At 25.2% G+C, this 21,162-nt stretch overlaps 1 protein-coding gene across 2 annotated transcripts in view; it reads left to right on the forward strand.

Moving 5' to 3' along the window:
• Positions 1–21,162, forward strand: part of LOC120428832 (lethal(3)malignant brain tumor-like protein 3) — a 43,815-nt gene that overhangs the window by 12,273 nt on the left and 10,380 nt on the right. Inside the window, exon 1 of one of the 2 annotated variants that reach the window (XM_039593948.2) lies at positions 14,928–15,286. The exons of the other annotated variant lie outside the window; for it this stretch is intronic. The gene's annotated coding sequence lies outside the window, so the exon portion shown is untranslated. Of the gene's footprint in view, positions 1–14,927; positions 15,287–21,162 lie in introns of those variants that run through there. 2 annotated transcript variants of the gene reach the window in all.

Below are 21,162 nucleotides of genomic sequence, written 5' to 3' on the forward strand. Positions count from 1 at the left end.
TTCTAAAATTCTAAAATTCTAAAATTCTAAAATTCTAAAATTCTAAAATTCTAAAATTCTAAAATTCTAAAATTCTAAAATTCTAAAATTCTAAAATTCTAAAATTCTAAAATTCTAAAATTCTAAAATTCTAAAATTCTAAAATTCTAAAATTCTAAAATTCTAAAATTCTAAAATTCTAAAATTCTAAAATTCTAAAATTCTAAAATTCTAAAATTCTAAAATTCTAAAATTCTAAAATTCTAAAATTCTAAAATTCTAAAATTCTAAAATTCTAAAATTCTAAAATTCTAAAATTCTAAAATTCTAAAATTCTAAAATTCTAAAATTCTAAAATTCTAAAATTCTAAAACTAAAATTCTAAAATTCTAAAATTCTAAAATTCTAAAATTCTAAAATTCTAAAATTTTAAAATTCTAAAATTCTAAAATTCTAAAATTCTAAAATTCTAAAATTCTAAAATTCTAAAATTCTAAAATTCTAAAAATTCTAAAATTCTAAAATTCTAAAATTCTAAAATTCTAAAATTCTAAAATTCTAAAATTCTAAAATTATAAATTCTAAAATTCTAAAATTCTAAAATTCTAAAATTCTAAAATTCTAAAATTCTAAAATTCTAAAATTCTAAAATTCTAAAATTCTAAAATTCTAAAATTCTAAAATTCTAAAATTCTAAAATTCTAAAATTCTAAAATTCTAAAATTCTAAAATTCTAAAATTCTAAAATTCTAAAATTCTAAAATTCTAAAATTCTAAAATTCTAAAATTCTAAAATTCTAAAATTCTAAAATTCTAAAATTCTAAAATTCTAAAATTCTAAAATTCTAAAATTCTAAAATTCTAAAATTCTAAAATTCTAAAATTCTAAAATTCTAAAATTCTAAAATTCTAAAATTCTAAAATTCTAAAATTCTAAAATTCTAAAATTCTAAAATTCTAAAATTCTAAAATTCTAAAATTCTAAAATTCTAAAATTCTAAAATTCTAAAATTCTAAAAATTCTAAAATTCTAAAATTCTAAAATTCTAAAATTCTAAAATTCTAAAATTCTAAAATTCTAAAATTCTAAAATTCTAAAATTCTAAAATTCTAAAATTCTAAAATTCTAAAATTCTAAAATTCTAAAATTCTAAAATTCTAAAATTCTAAAATTCTAAAATTCTAAAATTCTAAAATTCTAAAATTCTAAAATTCTAAAATTCTAAAATTCTAAATTCTAAAATTCTAAAATTCTAAAATTCTAAAATTCTAAAATTCTAAAATTCTAAAATTCTAAAATTCTAAATTCTAAAATTCTAAAATTCTAAAATTCTAAAATTCTAAAATTCTAAAATTCTAAAATTCTAAAATTCTAAAATTCTAAAATTCTAAAATTCTAAAATTCTAAAATTCTAAAATTCTAAAATTCTAAAATTCTAAAATTCTAAAATTCTAAAATTCTAAAATCATAAAATTCTAAAATTCTAAAATTCTAAAATTCTAAAATTCTAAAATTCTAAAATTCTAAAATTCTAAAATTCTAAAATTCTAAAATTCTAAAATTCTAAAATTCTAAAATTCTAAAATTCTAAAATTCTAAAATTCTAAAATTCTAAAATTCTAAAATTCTAAAATTCTAAAATTCTAAAATTCTAAAATTCTAAAATTCTAAAATTCTAAAATTCTAAAATTCTAAAATTCTAAAATTCTAAAATTCTAAAATTCTAAAATTCTAAAATTCTAAAATTCTAAAATTCTAAAATTCTAAAATTCTAAAATTCTAAAATTCTAAAATTCTAAAATTCTAAAATTCTAAAATTCTAAAATTCTAAAATTCTAAAATTCTAAAATTCTAAAATTCTAAAATTCTAAAATTCTAAAATTCTAAAATTCTAAAATTCTAAAATTCTAAAATTCTAAAAATTCTAAAATTCTAAAATTCTAAAATTCTAAAATTCTAAAATTCTAAAATTCTAAAATTCTAAAATTCTAAAATTCTAAAATTCTAAAATTCTAAAATTCTAAAATTCTAAAATTCTAAAATTCTAAAATTCTAAAATTCTAAATTCTAAAATTCTAAAATTCTAAAATTCTAAAATTATCAAATTCTAAAATTCTAAAATTCTAAAATTCTAAAATTCTAAAATTCTAAAATTCTAAAATTCTAAAATTCTAAAATTCTAAAATTCTAAAATTCTAAAATTCTAAAATTCTAAAATTCTAAAATTCTAAAATTCTAAAATTCTAAAATTCTAAAATTCTAAAATTCTAAAATTCTAAAATTCTAAAATTCTAAAATTCTAAAATTCTAAAATTCTAAAATTCTAAAATTCTAAAATTCTAAAATTCTAAAATTCTAAAATTCTAAAATTCTAAAATTCTAAAATTCTAAAATTCTAAAATTCTAAAATTCTAAAATTCTAAAATTCTAAAATTCTAAAATTCTAAAATTCTAAAATTCTAAAATTCTAAAATTCTAAAATTCTAAAATTCTAAAATTCTAAAATTCTAAAATTCTAAAATTCTAAAATTCTAAAATTCTAAAATTCTAAAATTCTAAAATTCTAAAATTCTAAAATTCTAAAATTCTAAAATTCTAAAATTCTAAAATTCTAAAATTCTAAAATTCTAAAATTCTAAAATTCTAAAATTCTAAAATTCTAAAATTCTAAAATTCTAAAATTCTAAAATTCTAAAATTCTAAAATTCTAAAATTCTAAAATTCTAAAATTCTAAAATTCTAAAATTCTAAAATTCTAAAATTCTAAAATTTAAAAATTCTAAGATTCTAAAATTCTAAAATTCTTAAATTCTAAAATTCTAAAATTCTAAAATTCTAAAATTCTAAAATTCTAAAATTCTAAAATTCTAAAATTCTAAAATTCTAAAATTCTAAAATTCTAAAATTCTAAAATTCTAAAATTCTAAAATTCTGAAATTCTAAAATTCTAAAATTGTGAAATTCTGAAATTAAAATATAATAAAATTCTAAAATCAAGAATTCTAATTTTCTCAAATAAACCAAACAAAATAAATAAAATAAAGACAATAAAGAAAATAAAGAAAACAAAGAAAATAAAGAAAATAAAGAAAATAAAGAAAATAAAGAAAATAAAGAAAATAAAAAAATAAAGAAAATAAAGAAAATAAAGAAAATAAAGAAAATAAAGAAAATAAAGAAAATAAAGAAAATAAAGGAAATAAAGAAAATAAAGAAAATAAAGAAAATATTTTCTTATTTTCTTATTTTCTTATTTTCTTATTTTCTTATTTTCTTATTTTCTCATTTTCTCATTTTCTTATTTTCTTATTTTCTTATTTTCTCATTTTCTTATTTTCTTATTTTCTTATTTTCTTATTTTCTTATTTTCTTATTTTCTTATTTTCTTATTTTCTTATTTTCTTATTTTCTTATTTTCTTATTTTCTTATTTTCTTACTTTCTTATTTTCTTATTTTCTTATTTTCTTATTTTCTTATTTTCTTATTTTCTTATTTTCTTATTTTCTTATTTTCTTATTTTCTTATTTTCTTATTTTCTTATTTTCTTATTTTCTTATTTTCTTATTTTCTTATTTTCTTATTTTCTTATTTTCTTATTTTCTTATTTTCTTATTTTCTTATTTTCTTATTTTCTTATTTTCTTATTTTCTTATTTTCTTATTTTCTTATTTTCTTATTTTCTTATTTTCTTATTTTCTTATTGTCTTATTTTCTTATTTTCTTATTTTCTTATTTTCTTATTTTCTTATTTTCTTATTTTCTTATTTTCTTATGTTCTTATTTTCTTATTTTCTTATTTTTTTATTTTCTTATTTTCTTATTTTCTTATTTTCTTATTTTCTTATTTTCTTATTTTCTTATTTTCTTTATTTTCATTATTTTCTTTATTTTCTTAATTTTCTTAATTTTCTTAATTTTCTTTATTTTTTTTATTTTCTTTATTTTCTTTATTTTCTTTTTTTCTTTATTTTCTTTATTTTCTTTATTCTCCTAATTTTTTTTTTGTTTTCTTTATTTTCTTTATTTTCTTTATTTTCTTTATTTGCTTAATTTTTTTTATTTTCTTTATTTTCTTTATTTTCTTTATTTTCTTTATTTTCTTTTCTTTCTTTATTTTCTTTATTTTCTTTATTTTCTTTATTTTCTTTATTTTCTTTATTTTCTTTATTTTCTTTATTTTCTTTATTTTCTTTATTTTCTTTATTTTCTTTATTTTCTTTATTTTCTTTATTTTCTTTATTTTCTTTATTTTCTTTATTTTCTTTATTTTCTTTATTTTCTTTATTTTCTTTATTTTCTTTATTTTCTTTATTTTCTTTATTTTTTTATTTTCTTTATTTTCTTTATTTTCATTATTTTCATTATTTTCTTTATTTTCTTAATTTTCTTTATTTTCTTTATTTTCTTTATTATTTTTATTTTCTTTATTTCCTTTATTTTCTTTATTTTCTTTATTTTCTTTATTTTCTTTATTTTCTTTATATTCTTTATTTTCTTTATTTTCTTTATTTTCTTTATTTTCTTTATTTTCTTTATTTTCTTTTTTTTTTTTTCTTTATTCTCCTAATTTTTTTTTTGTTTTCTTTATTTTCTTTATTTTCTTTATTTTCTTTATTTTCTTTATTTGCTTAATTTTTTTTATTTTCTTTATTTTCTTTATTTTCTTTATTTTCTTTATTTTCTTTATTTTCTTTATTTTCTTTATTTTCTTTATTTTCTTTATTTTCTTTATTTTCTTTATTTTCTTTATTTTCTTTATTTTCTTTATTTTCTTTATTTTCTTTATTTTCTTTATTTTCTTTATTTTCTTTATTTTCTTTATTTTCTTTATTTTCTTTATTTTCTTTATTTTCTTTATTTTCTTTATTTTCTTTATTTTCTTTATTTTCTTTATTTTCTTTATTTTCTTTATTTTCTTTATTTTCTTTATTTTCTTTATTTTCTTTATTTTCTTTATTTTCTTTATTTTCTTTATTTTCTTTATTTTCTTTATTTTCTTTATTTTCTTTATTTTCTTTATTTTCTTTATTTTCTTTATTTTCTTTATTTTCTTTATTTTCTTTATTTTCTTTATTTTCTTTATTTTCTTTATTTTCTTTATTTTCTTTATTTTCTTTATTTTCTTTATTTGCTTTATTTTCTTTATTTTCTTTATTTTCTTTATTTTCTTTATTTTCTTTATTTTCTTTATTTTCTTTATTTTCTTTATTTTCTTTATTTTCTTTATTTTCTTTATTTTCTTTATTTTCTTTATTTTCTTTATTTTCTTTATTTTCTTCATTTTCTTCATTTTCTTTTTTTTCTTTATTTTCTTTATTTTCTTTAATTTCTTTATTTTCTTTATTTTCTTTATTTTCTTTATTTTCTTTATTTTCTTTATTTTCTTTATTTTCTTTATTTTCAGAATTACAAAATTACAAAATTACAAAATTACAAAATTACAAAATTACAAAATTACAAAATTACAAAATTACAAAATTACAAAATTACAAAATTACAAAATTACAAAATTACAAAATTACAAAATTACAAAATTACAAAATTACAAAATTACAAAATTACAAAATTACAAAATTACAAAATTACAAAATTACAAAATTACAAAATTACAAAATTACAAAATTACAAAATTACAAAATTACAAAATTACAAAATTACAAAATTACAAAATTACAAAATTACAAAATTACAAAATTACAAAATTACAAAATTACAAAATTACAAAATTACAAAATTACAAAATTACAAAATTACAAAATTACAAAATTACAAAATTACAAAATTACAAAATTACAAAATTACAAAATTACAAAATTACAAAATTACAAAATTACAAAATTACAAAATTACAAAATTACAAAATTACAAAATTACAAAATTACAAAATTACAAAATTACAAAATGACAAAATTACAAAATTACAAAATTACAAAATTACAAAATTACAAAATTACAAAATTACAAAATTACAAAATTACAAAATTACAAAATTACAAAACTAAAAAATTACAAAATTACAAAATTACAAAATTACAAAATTACAAAATTACAAAATTACAAAATTACAAAATTACAAAATTACAAAATTACAAAATTACAAAATTACAAAATTACAAAATTACAAAATTACAAAATTACAAAATTACACAATTACAAAATTACAAAATTACAAAATTTCAAAATTTCAAAATTACAAAATTACAAAATTACAAAATTACAAAATTACAAAATTACAAAATTACAAAATTACAAAATTACAAAATTACAAAATTACAAAATTACAAAATTACAAAATTACAAAATTACAAAATTACAAAATTACAAAATTACAAAATTACAAAATTACAAAATTACAAAATTACAAAATTACAAAATTACAAAATTACAAAATTACAAAATTACAAAATTACAAAATTACAAAATTACAAAATTACAAAATTACAAAATTACAAAATTACAAAATTACAAAATTACAAAATTACAAAATTACAAAATTACAAAATTACAAAATTACAAAATTACAAAATTACAAAATTACAAAATTACAAAATTACAAAATTACAAAATTACAAAATTACAAAATTACAAAATTACAAAATTACAAAATTACAAAATTACAAAATTACAAAATTACAAAATTACAAAATTACAAAATTAAAAAATTACAAAATTACAAAATTACAAAATTACAAAATTACAAAATTACAAAATTACAAAATTACAAAATTACAAAATTACAAAATTACAAAATTACAAAATTACAAAATTACAAAATTACAAAATTACAAAATTACAAAATTACAAAATTACAAAATTACAAAATTACAAAATTACAAAATTACAAAATTACAAAAATACAAAATTACAAAATTACAAAATTACAAAATTACAAAATTACAAAATTACAAAATTACAAAATACAAAATTACAAAATTACAAAATTACAAAATTACAAAATTACAAAATTACAAAATTACAAAATTACAAAATTACAAAATTACAAAATTACAAAATTACAAAATTACAAAATTACAAAATTACAAAATTACAAAATTACAAAATTACAAAATTACAAAATTACAAAATTACAAAATTACAAAATTACAAAATTACAAAATTACAAAATTACAAAATTACAAAATTACAAAATTACAAAATTACAAAATTACAAAATTACAAAATTACAAAATTACAAAATTACAAAATTACAAAATTACAAAATTACAAAATTACAAAATTACAAAATTACAAAATTACAAAATTACAAAATTACAAAATTACAAAATTACAAAATTACAAAATTACAAAATTACAAAATTACAAAATTACAAAATTACAAAATGACAAAATTACAAAATTACAAAATTACAAAATTACAAAATTACAAAATTACAAAATTACAAAATTACAAAATTACAAAATTACAAAATTACAAAATTACAAAACTAAAAAATTACAAAATTACAAAATTACAAAATTACAAAATTACAAAATTACAAAATTACAAAATTACAAAATTACAAAATTACAAAATTACAAAATTACAAAATTACAAAATTACAAAATTACAAAATTACACAATTACAAAATTACAAAATTACAAAATTACAAAATTACAAAATTACAAAATTACAAAATTACAAAATTACAAAATTACAAAATTACAAAATTACAAAATTACAAAATTACAAAAATTACAAAATTACAAAATTACAAAATTACAAAATTACAAAATTACAAAATTACAAAATTACAAAATTACAAAATTACAAAATTACAAAATTACAAAAATTACAAAATTACAAAATTACAAAATTACAAAATTACAAAATTACAAAATTACAAAATTACAAAATTACAAAATTACAAAATACAAAATTACAAAATTATAAAATTACTAAATTACAAAATTACAAAATTACAAAATTACAAAATTACAAAATTACAAAATACAAAATTACAAAATTACAAAATTACAAAATTACAAAATTACAAAATTACAAAATTACAAAATTACAAAATTACAAAATTATAAAATACAAAATTACAAAATTACAAAATTACAAAATTACAAAATTACAAAATTACAAAATTACAAAATTACAAAATTACAAAATTACAAAATTACAAAATACAAAATTACAAAATTACAAAATTACAAAATTACAAAATTACAAAATTACAAAATTACAAAATTACAAAATTACAAAATTACAAAATTACAAAATTACAAAATTACAAAATTACAAAATTAAAAAATTACAAAATTACAAAATTACAAAATTACAAAATTACAAAATTACAAAATTACAAAATTACAAAATTACAAAATTACAAAATTACAAAATTACAAAATTACAAAATTACAAAATTACAAAATTACAAAATTACAAAATTACAAAATTACAAAATTACAAAATTACACAATTACAAAATTACAAAATTACAAAATTACAAAATTACAAAATTACAAAATTACAAAATTACAAAATTACAAAATTACAAAATTACAAAATTACAAAATTACAAAATTACAAAATTACAAAATTACAAAATTACAAAATTACAAAATTACAAAATTACAAAATTACAAAATTACAAAATTACAAAATTACAAAATTACAAAATTACAAAATTACAAAATTACAAAATTACAAAATTACAAAATTACAAAATTACAAAATTACAAAATTACAAAATTACAAAAATACAAAATTACAAAATTACAAAATTACAAAATTACAAAATTACAAAATTACAAAATTACAAAATTACAAAATTACAAAATTACAAAATTACAAAATTACAAAATTACAAAATTACAAAATTACAAAATTACAAAATTACAAAATTACAAAATTACAAAATTACAAAATTACAAAATTACAAAATTACAAAATTACAAAATTACAAAATTACAAAATTACAAAATTACAAAATTACAAAATTACAAAATTACAAAATTACAAAATTACAAAATTTAAAAATTACAAAATTACAAAATTACAAAATTACAAAATTACAAAATTACAAAATTACAAAATTACAAAATTACAAAATTACAAAATTACAAAATTACAAAATTACAAAATTACAAAATTACAAAATTTCAAAATTTCAAAATTACAAAATTACAAAATTACAAAATTACAAAATTACAAAATTACAAAATTACAAAATTACAAAATTACAAAATTACAAAATTACAAAATTACAAAATTACAAAATTACAAAATTACAAAATTACAAAATTACAAAACTACAAAATTACAAAATTACAAAATTACAAAATTACAAAATTACAAAATTACAAAATTACAAAATTACAAAATTACAAAATTACAAAATTACAAAATTACAAAATTACAAAATTACAAAATTACAAAATTACAAAATTACAAAATTACAAAATTACAAAATTACAAAATTACAAAATTACAAAATTACAAAATTACAAAATTACAAAATTACAAAATTACAAAATTACAAAATTACAAAATTACAAAATTACAAAATTACAAAATTACAAAATTACAAAATTACAAAATTACAAAATTACAAAATTACAAAATTACAAAATTACAAAATTACAAAATTACAAAATTACAAAATTACAAAATTACAAAATTACAAAATTACAAAATTACAAAATTACAAAATTACAAAATTACAAAATTACAAAATTACAAAATTACAATTACAAAATTACAAAATTACAAAATTACAAAATTACAAAATTACAAAATTACAAAATTACAAAATTACAAAATTACAAAATTTAAAAATTACAAAATTACAAAATTACAAAATTACAAAATTACAAAATTACAAAATTACAAAATTACAAAATTACAAAATTACAAAATTACAAAATTACAAAATTACAAAATTACACAATTACAAAATTACAAAATTACAAAATTTCAAAATTACAAAATTACAAAATTACAAAATTACAAAATTACAAAATTACAAAATTACAAAATTACAAAATTACAAAATTACAAAATTACAAAATTACAAAATTACAAAATTACAAAATTACAAAATTACAAAATTACAAAATTACAAAATTACTAAATTACAAAATTACAAAATTACAAAATTACAAAATTACAAAATTACAAAATTACAAAATTACAAAATTACAAAATTACAAAATTACAAAATTACAAAATTACAAAATTACAAAATTACAAAATTACAAAATTACAAAATTACAAAATTACAAAATTACAAAATTACAAAATTACAAAATTACAAAATTACAAAATTACAAAATTACAAAATTACAAAATTACAAAATTACAAAATTACAAAATTACAAAATTATAAAAATGCAAAATTACATATGTAATATAACATATTGGCCTTTTGCTTGTTACGGTGGTAGACCCACAGGAATCAATTTCAGGGAGTTCTGGATGATCTTTGATATCCCAACATATCAACAAAGTAGTCTACCATACCCACTGAAGCTATTGGCATATGATCCGGAGTCAAAATCTATCGACCTCTTGCTTGTTACGATGGTAGACCCACAGGAATCAATTTCAGGGAGTTCTGGATGATCTTTGATATCCCAACATATCAACAAAGTAGTCTACCATACCCACTGAAGCTATTGGCATATGATCCGGAGTCAAAATCTATCGACCTCTTGCTTGTTGCGGTGGTAGACCCACAGGAATCAATTTCGAGGAGTTCTGGATGATCTTTGATATCCCAACATATCAACAAAGTAGTCTACCATACCCACTGATGCTATTCACATATGATCTATCGACCTCTTGCTTGTTATGGCGGTAGACTCACGGACCTAAACTTCTGAAAGTACTTGATGACCTAGGATAGCTGAACAAATCTACAACATCCGGTTCGAACATGGTTGCTGTGTTTGAAACGGAATTCGTATACGATTCTAGTTAGATTCCGTTTCAGAATTCGAATTGAATTGACTGGGTATCTTGCAACATCAATTTATGTTGCGCGACATTTTTTGGAAGTGTTGGCAAAAATTATGAAAATTTACCAGATTTCGGCTTTAGTGGTACCTTAATATCATCAGAGTCACCTCTGAAAGAAAGAATATAAATTTCAATTCATAACATCGACTTTGTTTATTTATAACGTCAGCACAAAAGAAAGTGACATGATACAAAAGATCTTATAATAATAAATTGAAGCCTACTTAAAGGCGATTTTAGGAACACACGGGAAACATTTTTTTTGTAGCCGGATGAATGTCCTATGTCACAAAAGTTTTTGCATAAACATTGGACAGTTATGCGAAAACGGACAGGGCAAAAATAACCGAAAAGCTACGATATCTTACATGTTGAAGGAAACATCGGTAGACAAGCTACTACAAACGAGTATATCTCGAGCCATAAACTATATGCGCCAGCATTCTCGCGCCAGTATTCGAAGCTCAACTTGACAACTTGTCGACTTGGCGACGAAGCGTCGAAAATCGATGCAGTGTGATTTTTTAGCGATTTTTCCGATTTAAATTCATGCTGAATCGTCATATTTACGAACATGAAAATGACGTCCAGCCATAAAGTAAGACCTATACCTTTCTTTAGTAAGAAAGGCAAAAGAGGGTCGAGTAAGTATCTGGAGCTTTTTTTTTAAAAAAAAAAGATCAAAAAAAACAAATTTCCTGTTTTTGCTTTTTGGATGTCAGGGGTACAGTCATCCCACATATTCGGAACACCCACAAATTCGGAACACTTTTGTGTTAATTTGTCAATAGAATGCCAAATGCATCTTTCCTGGTGACCCTTCTATTTTTAGGACCTTTATTTGGACATTCTCTTGCTATTTCACTAGCAAAAGTAGTTCTTTTTGAACAAAAACTGTATTTTGAGACTATTTTATTCTGAGCTGCAAAACACTGCCTCCAAATTGCCTGTTCCATAACTGTGGGATGTTATTGTGCCTCCCACAATTGTGGAACATCTGAATTTAACAGATATTTTCACAAAAAAGTTATCAGACCATTCATAAAACATTACTAAGCTTGAGTTTCACTGGTTACAGTGTGTGAAGTCATTATTTTGTAGAAAATATGTACTCCTGGAGAGAATCAAAGTTTGTTTACATCCGCAAGAAAAAAGTGTTCCGAATTTGTGGATTTCAAGGGTAAATGTTTTTCTTTGAAAACTTGATATAAAACGTAAAAATGTACAGCCGGTCAATACATCAATCAAAAGATCGCAAGAAAAGCTTTCACATGCAGGTAGAAGCAAGTCATTCTGTTCAATTATCGATTTTCTATGATTTTTCGAACATTGGCTGATCTGTAAACCATTCCGAATATGAGGGATGACCAAGGGTCCTGATTTTCGGTTCATTGAACGGAAACCACTCACTCATCGCCTATCCATTCGTCGCCTATTCTAACCCGCTAGCATTCATGAGCGAATGATACTCGCAAGCAGCTAGCGAGTGGCCCGAACTGTTCACTCAGCGAACAAATACATCGTGAAAATATTTGTCTACTCCGTCGCTCGACGACACTCACACACTACCATGCTCAGTGAAGAGCCATTCTCACAAAATGCCAGCGTGGCAGTCTTTTTGTCTCCACGCCCTCAGTTTGCCATCAATTTGATTTTTTCTTCGTGGAAGTTTCTTTGAATGGTGTCTATAATGTTATGAAATCAAAATAAATGCACAATTTAATTGATAACATTGATTTTAGACAACCCAAATCAATGAGTATATCGCATCGCATCAGAGAAAAAATGTTTTCAGTTCAGAGTGATCGGTGACGTTCGGCCTGCCTGAGCCGTTCGGAGACTGAGCCGATCAGAAAGAGAAAGAGAGTAGAATAGAGAGTGTTCGGGAGCGAATGGTTTGAAAGTGACAAACGGCAGTATCGCGTCGCCTGCTATTTGTACTCGCGAATGGAGTGGTTTATTTTGAGCAATCAGGATCCTTGGGGATGACTGTATTAAAAAACACCCAAAAAGCAAATGCTTAAAATTTAGTTTAGGCCGTTGCGAATATTTTTTGAAGTTTATGTCCCTCAACTCTGACCAAAGTCGAGGAAAGGGGGAAAAAAATATAAAAATTGAAAGTACAAGACTAGGTTTCAACATTTGGATGAAAAAAGTGTTTTAAAATGCATTTTACAGGCGTAAAGTTGCCTTCCAATCATTAGTTTTAAAAATTTCGAGGTATTGACGGAATTTTTTTTTTCGCAAAAAAAAACTTTTGTTCGACTGTACATTGGTATTTCATGATTTTAAAATGTTTTCAAATTAGTTCAAACATGCTGAATATGATTATAAACGCGGGAAAATACATTTTAATTGGTTTTCAGTTGATTAAACTTTAATTTTCATTAAAATTTTGAAGTTTTTCGAAAAAAAAAATTTTTGCCCCTGATTATTCAGGCCAACTTTGAAGGGAGGGGCGAAATAAACTTTGAAAAATATATGCAACGGCCTTTCTTGGAAATTTTCAAAAAAAAACTCCAGATATGTACCTAAAAACGTTACTTAATCCACCTTAGGTGGTTGGTGCCTTCCTCACATTTAGAGGGTAATGCTATTCAAAATAGAAACAAAAGGGCGGACCTTTCAGTATTCTATTAACTTGATTCATTATTCATACCATCAGATTCGGCAGTCAGATCTTCATAATTCAGGGCACTTATGTGCTTATAACTTTTGATAGGGTTGTCAAATCTACAATCTATTGAACTCGTTGGAAAGGTCTTTTTATCACCACTCCAACGACAGGTTGCATGATAGATCCGGACAACGTTTTCATCGAAATATATGAGATCCGGCCTCTAAAAAGTTCATAAATAACACTTAAGTGCTTATAACTTTTGATAGGGTGGTCAGATCTTCAACCTTTTGAGCTCGTTGGAAAGGTGTTTTGATCACCTATCCATCGACAGGTCTCATGAGAGATCCGGACAACGTTTTCACCGAAATATATGAGATCCGGCCTCTAAAAGTGCATAAATAACACTTAAGTGCTTATAACTTTTGATATGGTATTCAGATCTTCAACCTTTTGAACTCGTTGGAAAGGTCTTTTGATCACCTATCCATCGACAGGTCGCATGATAGATCCGGATTACGTTTTCATCGAAATATATGAGATCCGGCCTCTAAAAAGTGCATAAACAACACTTAAGTGCTAATAACTTTTGATAGGGTTGTCAGATCTCCAATCTTTTGAGCCCGTTGCAAAGGTCCTTTGAATACCTTTCTAAAAATATATAACATGACGGGGTTTCTTACAAAAACCACCCTTTTTACAATCTTCCGGACTTTTGTCAGAATCGTTTTTTAGCATAACTTTTGAAGTTCTTAACTTAACTTTATAATTTTCAATAGCGACTTATGGGACCCCAAGACGGATCGAATGAGACCAATACGGTCCAAATCGGTTCAGCCAGTGCCGAGATAATCCAGTGCAAATTTTTTTGATCAACATCCCACCACACACACAGACATTTACTCAGAATGTGACTCTGAGTCGATAAGTATACATGAAGGTGGGTCTAGGAGGTCAAATTAAGAATTTCGTTTTTCGAGTGATTTTAAAACCTTTCCTCAGTAAGGTGAGGAAGGCAAAAAAAACACTTTTATGGACTAGAATTGATCGTTTTTTGGCAAATTTAGCAGGATATTTTTAATATTGATATATTGGCTGGCCTTGCTTGCCTATGAAGTTTTCAACAAAATAATTTTCAACTTGGATCCCACATGCATCCCCTTACCCTAGCATCCCCACAGCACAGCTATCGGAGCAAAGTGTTCCAACGAGCCTGCCGCATATCGTCGTCATTCGCACAGTGTTCAGTTGAGTTTGGCACACGAGGAGAGTGAACACTGAATAGTGCCGGGTGGCCGACACAGAGAGAGAGAGAGAGAGAGCGGACCCACGCAACAACACCAACTTCAGCTTGTTCAGTCAGCAGTAAGCAGTCGGTTGAGCCAATCCAGTGTTCGGTAGTAGTTTCATTATGAGCTACGCGAAATTTACGCGAGTGAAGATCATGTGTCAGCAGACTGTTCGAAAATCTAGTTTAGCCTCAGACTAATTGGGCGAGTCCCGCGAGTGTTGTAGAACTTTTGTGTGGCAAAGGAAAGAACCAAGCGAGAGAGAATAAACGAGTTTAGTGTGAATGCTTTTTTCGTTTTGTGATTCACGTAAGACTCTACATCGTCGAGTGTAGATAAGCAACTTTGCGATATTCAGTCCAGGTTGGTCAGCTCCAATCGATGGGAATGGTGTAGCGCAACACAGGAAGGAGCGTGCTGCTTGACCGGCAGGTGGGTTTTCATCCTTGTCTCCAAATCGCACTCTGAATCTGAACCTTAATGTGAGATGCAAATGTGACCGACGACCGACCAACAACATGGCTGATGGTGATGCAAGTTTCACGTCAGATCGAATCGTGCCTCAATTTAAGAACATATTGTGCTGCTGCTTTTTTCCAATTCCGTTTTTCAATCGCAAGCTTCTTCAGGTTGTGTGAGGTGCGTAACTTGGCGAATCTCCTCACCTTGAGCAGGCCGAACAGTTTTGGTGAAGGTCGGTCGTTCGAAGGCATCGCGAAGACTGTAGTGCTTGTTTAAAACGTGCTAATTCTCGTGTTTTACTTGGCTCGACGACGACGAGCCACATGGTTGGTTGACTGACTGTAATTAAAATCAATATTTAGAATTGTAACCGAGTCTGGGATGCAACAACTTTCAGGAACAAACTGTTAAATCGCAAATCAACAACAACAACAACGAAAAAAAAGTGTTCATTTGTTGCGTGTTTTCCCTCATTTGCAGCTTTCATGGGAATGATGGGCTGGATTTGATGGGTGTTATCTGTGCTCGGTGTGGTGATGAGTGTATTAATAAATTCAAGCACTGTGTAATAGAGGCTCGAATAAGCTGTCGTTTTCATTGGACAAATAACGCGTCGTTGGATAATGAAAATTAGACGCACAGATTTACGGAGAAAAATAAGAAAACTGTGATGGCGTTGAGAAACAGCTGGGACAGTTTTTCGAGTCAAGTGCTAAATCTTCATTCCTTTGGCATTCCTCTGAATACAACACGTGTAATGTATACACAGATATCTGAGTTCTAACAGAGCTGCATATTCTTAAAGCATTCTAGCACAAATGCTTCACCGTTCTAGCAGGATTCTGCTGGAACATTTCGTCACTAGATAAAAGTACCATGCGACCCCAGGAAATTGTATTGAGAATTCATTTCGATGGAGAGCAAAATACTTTTAGTTGAGTAATTGTCCGGCAACTCACGGGAAATCGGAAAAAGTTGCCTCGACCCCTCTTCGATTTGCGTGAAACTTTGTCCTAAGATTCAATTCCATTCTTCAGTAACTTACTTTAAATTACAGGTAAAGACATTAAAAATCCCAATAAATATTGGATGAATTTGACACAGATTTTCATAATACAGTAGTTGTTCGGTAACTGGGCGTTGTTTAACTGGGCTGCTTTTTAACTGGGCGCTCGATAACTGGGCCGTAGCCCAGTTAAAAAGCAGACAAACGTCAAAAAACCAAAACAAACCAAAATGACCGAGGGGTTAATGGATGTAAAAAACATATTCAATAAATAAAAAAAAAATTCAAGCTTTTGTTTAATTTCAAGTTACAATTGAAAAAGTATGAAAAGTAAGATTTGTAAATAAATTTGAGTAACTTTTATTTTTATGTTTCATCTGGAAAATATTATTCATCGGTGGTCCCCTCGCTATTTTTTGTTCAGCCCAGTTAACGAGCAACATTCGGTGACTGGGCTACGTTCTCAGCCCAGTTACCGAACAACTACTGTATTTTTTCTATACAGTCCAGACTTGTCTATTAATTTAAAAATAGTAGTTTATGCAACAAGTTGCAGAAAGAGGTTTTTTTCAGCACGAGTCGTACATTTATCCAACGAGGTTCACCGAGTTGGATAAATACGAAGAGTGCTGAAAAAATCAAGAGTTCCATACAACATGTTTTGCAATTCCAACAAACACACACTGAGTGAAATTTTAAGTCAAATTTTCATGTATGTTGTCAATAAATCGTTTAAATAAAAAAAATGAAAAGTGTTACTTTTCGAAACAAGTAGTGAAAAGTTCAACTTTTCAGCACCCATTTGAGTGCTGAAAAGTGTTACTTTTCAGCATTTATTTTGAAAAGTGTTGCTATTCGATTCTGTTTTTTTTTTTTTTGGTACAGAAAAGTAGGCTATTTCGTCGTTCAAGAATGACAGGAAAAGTAAGTAGGGGAACTATACCCTTTCTCAGCCTATTTCTATTATCGGCCTATCAGCACTTTGATCATGAATTACAGCTTAAAGAAAGTGTTTTTGACGGTCCCAAAGTAATAAATAGCTCAAATAAAAGTGAGCAAGCAACTCATCACTGTTGATACATCTGAAAATGATGATTTAATAGCGGAAAATGGCAAAAGTGATGAGAATGGGTCGAACGGCTTAGTGTGATTAAAATGGGTATATTTCCCCTAGTTTCACGACGGAATTGCAAAAAATGATTTTTTAAATATTTCACCGCCGCCATTTCAACCGCCATCTTGGATTTAAAAATTCTAAATCACTTTTGAGTAGTTAAGGGGCCATACTTAAGCTCGACAATAAAAAATGAGACATCGATTTTTTTAGTGATTCGATTACCCGAAGTGAAATTTTGCCAAGGCCTTCAGATAATCGAGTCTGGACTGTATATCTAAAGATTTTTAATATTTTTTGTTGATCAAACAAGAGGTAACATCAAACATTAAGAGCGAGTCCACGAACAGGGCATACCCCTTTGTATGGGACGTCGTTTGGACCTCACCAATCTGCCTGAAATTTTCAGGGGTTGTTTGTACATATAAAACTAGCATCTGGCCAAAATATGAGCACTCTAGGTCAACGGGAAGTGGGGCAAATCGGGACACAAAGTTTGAAGGTTCAAAAACGTCAAAAATCGTAAAAAGGCTGTAACTTGGGCAAAATTCAATTTAATTTAAAAATTCAAAATGCATCTGAAAGGGCTTAAAAAATGCAACAAAATGCAGGATAGAGCACCCCGATTGGTTAAATCTAAAGGGAGTTATTGACATTTTAGTGAAAAAATAGCACAATTTTCAAACTCAAATAAAAAAGTGTTCCATCCAGATATCAACTCGGTTCGACCTGCAGCTTGTAGGGGACATCTGGGACTACCATCTGAAACTGAGAACGCTTTGGGTAAGGCAGTTTAACATATTAAATAGATACTTTTACTTTTAGTGAATTTTTTGGATGTAAATTTTTGCTCGGGGGACCCCTTAGATCCTATTTTCTGATGATAATTTTATCATATTCGTGTTTCTGAGACAATTTCACAATAGAAACATGCATAAAAATGTTTATTTTCATCCATTTTAACCCTTTAAAAAATGAAAGTTAAACAAAATTGAGATGCTGCTTTTTTTCTGGTGTCATCTAGTATCCTTGGAAACGAACTTGAATTTCAATAAATGTGAATCGAAGATTTTTTTTAACTTTCATTGTTTAAAGGGTTAAAATGGAAGAAAATAAACATTTTTATGCATGTTTCTGTTGTGAAATTGTCTCAGGAACACGAATATGATAAAATTATCATCAGAAAATGGGATCTAAGGGGTCCCCCGAGCAAAAATTTACAACCAAAAAATTCACTAAAAGTAAAAGTGTCTATTTAATATGTTAAACTGCCTTACCCAAAGCGTTCTCAGTCTCAGATGGTAGTCCCAGATGTCCCCTACAAGCTGCAGGTCGAACCGAGTTGATATCTGGATGGAACACTTTTTTATTTGAGTTTGAAAATTGTGCTATTTTTTCACTAAAATGTCAATAACTCCCTTTAGATTTAACCAATTGGAGTGCTCTATCCTGCATTTTGTTGCATTTTTTAAGCCCTTTCAGATGCATTTTGAATTTTTAAATTAAATTGAATTTTGCCCAAGTTACAGCCTTTTTACGATTTTTGACGTTTTAGAACCTTTAAACTTTGTGTCCCGATTTGCCCCACTTCCCGTTGACCTAGAGAGCTCATATTTTGGCCAGATGCTAGTTTTATATGTACAAACAACCCCTGAAAATTTCAGGCAGATTGGTGAGGTCGATGCGAGATGGGTATGCTTTGCTCGTGGACTCGCTCTTAAACAACCCGTCCGTGTGGATCAAAAAATCAAAAAAATATTGAAATTGCAAACAAAAAGTCCAAGAATTTTTTATTTATGTTATTGCAATTATGTTTTAAATCATTTCGATATAAAGAATTTGTTAAATTAAACACGGTGTACTTTTTCGAGACCTCAAAGATAAAAAAAAACGGTATGTCTGATTGTTGGCACCGTGAAAGAAAGGCTCTTTCTCGACATTTTGCGGGGTATAACGAAATATTTCGTCGGGAGATCTAGAGCAACTTTTTTTTGAAGATTATTTTCGATTTTATGGGATATTTGTTCAAAAACAATCACAGAAAATCGGTGCATTCATGTTGATATCACTCAAATTTCTTATGAATATGCCTTGGGGACTCTAACCAACTATATTTGACCAATGTTTGACCTCCAATAAAAAAAATCGAACCAAATTTATCAGATTTCTAGCTTTCTTTGAAATTACCCCAAAATCCAAGCTGGAAACCTCGATACGACCGAAAGTAGGTAAATCTTTTCTTTGTTCAATTTGTCATGAAATTACAGCAACACATTGCCCGGATACAAATTTGAGCACTAAACAATGCAAAACATGGATTATTTAATGAATAAGCTGCATTAGCTTCCGAACATTATTTTTTTCAATCCTCTGCCACATTCACTATTATATTTAAAAACATTTTAGAATCAATCACATTGTAGAGAACAGAAAAGATTTATTTTCGGTCGTATCGGGGTTTCCAGCTTGAATTTGGGGTAATTTCAAAGAAAGCTAGACTGCCGCTCTAATCTAGTCCGTCCCATATGTAAAAAGTGGGTGCTGAGATAACGCCGTGGGAAGCCCAAAAAATGTTTCACCATTTTTCACAATTTTTTGATAAATTTTAAAACAATTATTTCAATATCAGTGCAACAAATATCCCTAACATAAAATTGTTTCATAAAACTTATAATTTGGAGGTAAATTTGTGTTATTTTCATAATGGAACTTACTTGCCTTTATTAGTCGATAAATAAAGGCAAGTCAGTCGAGGTTGTGTCGAGGTATCAAGGTAGGCTTCAACATATACACCAAAAGTTAAACTGTCATTTCAAAGTTTGTCTTTGTACAGTCGACTCTCTGGTTGTCAATATCCAAGGGACCGTCGAGGAAGAGAATCATCAGTTTACAGAACGATGCAAAATGAAGACTCGATTGAAAATATGTTTTTCTTGGTACCCAGTTATGGCAGAAAATCATGGCAACGTCCAGCAAACAAAAACAAACTAATGTCAAACACCCTTCAAAGCTTCGTTTCGCCAAGAAAAATGTCTATGCAAGCCATGAGAAAGGGAAATTATTGACAACCGGAAGAGATTTTTAAGGCAAACAGAATCCAAGGGACCGTCGAGGAAGAGATCCTTCAAGAAAAAGAAAATATCGAGGAATAAAGCCAATCGAAGTATGCAGTTTGAAGGGACTGAAGAATTCATCGATAGATAGAGCAATATTGATATCGAGGAGATCGACAGCCAGCGAGTCGACTGTAATTTTAAAGTAAATTTAAATAGGCTCAAAGTACATGTAAAAAAAGACTTTTGTTTTGTTTATTTCAAAAATGATAAAAATACAAATGGGACGGACTAGATTAGAGCGGCAGTTAGATATCTCATAATTTTGGTTAGATTTTTTTATTGGAGGTCAAACATTGGTCAAATATAGTTGGTTAGAGTCCCCAAGGCATATTCACAAGAAATTTGAGTGATATCAACATGAATGTACCGATTTTCTGTGATTTTTGCCTTCCTCACCTCAATGAGGAAAGGCTATAAAATCACTCGAAAAATGAACTTATTAATTTGACCTCGTAGACCCACCTTCACGTATACATATCGACTCAGAATCATGTTCTGAGCAAATGTCTGTGCGTGTGTATGTCTGTACGTCCGTGCACCGAAAAATATGCACACGATTATCTCCGGATTGGCTGGACCGATTTGGACCGTTTTGGTATCATTCAATTCG

Source organism: Culex pipiens, chromosome 3 (genome assembly GCF_016801865.2).
Source record: "Culex pipiens pallens isolate TS chromosome 3, TS_CPP_V2, whole genome shotgun sequence".
Classification (NCBI taxonomy): domain Eukaryota; kingdom Metazoa; phylum Arthropoda; class Insecta; order Diptera; family Culicidae; genus Culex; species Culex pipiens.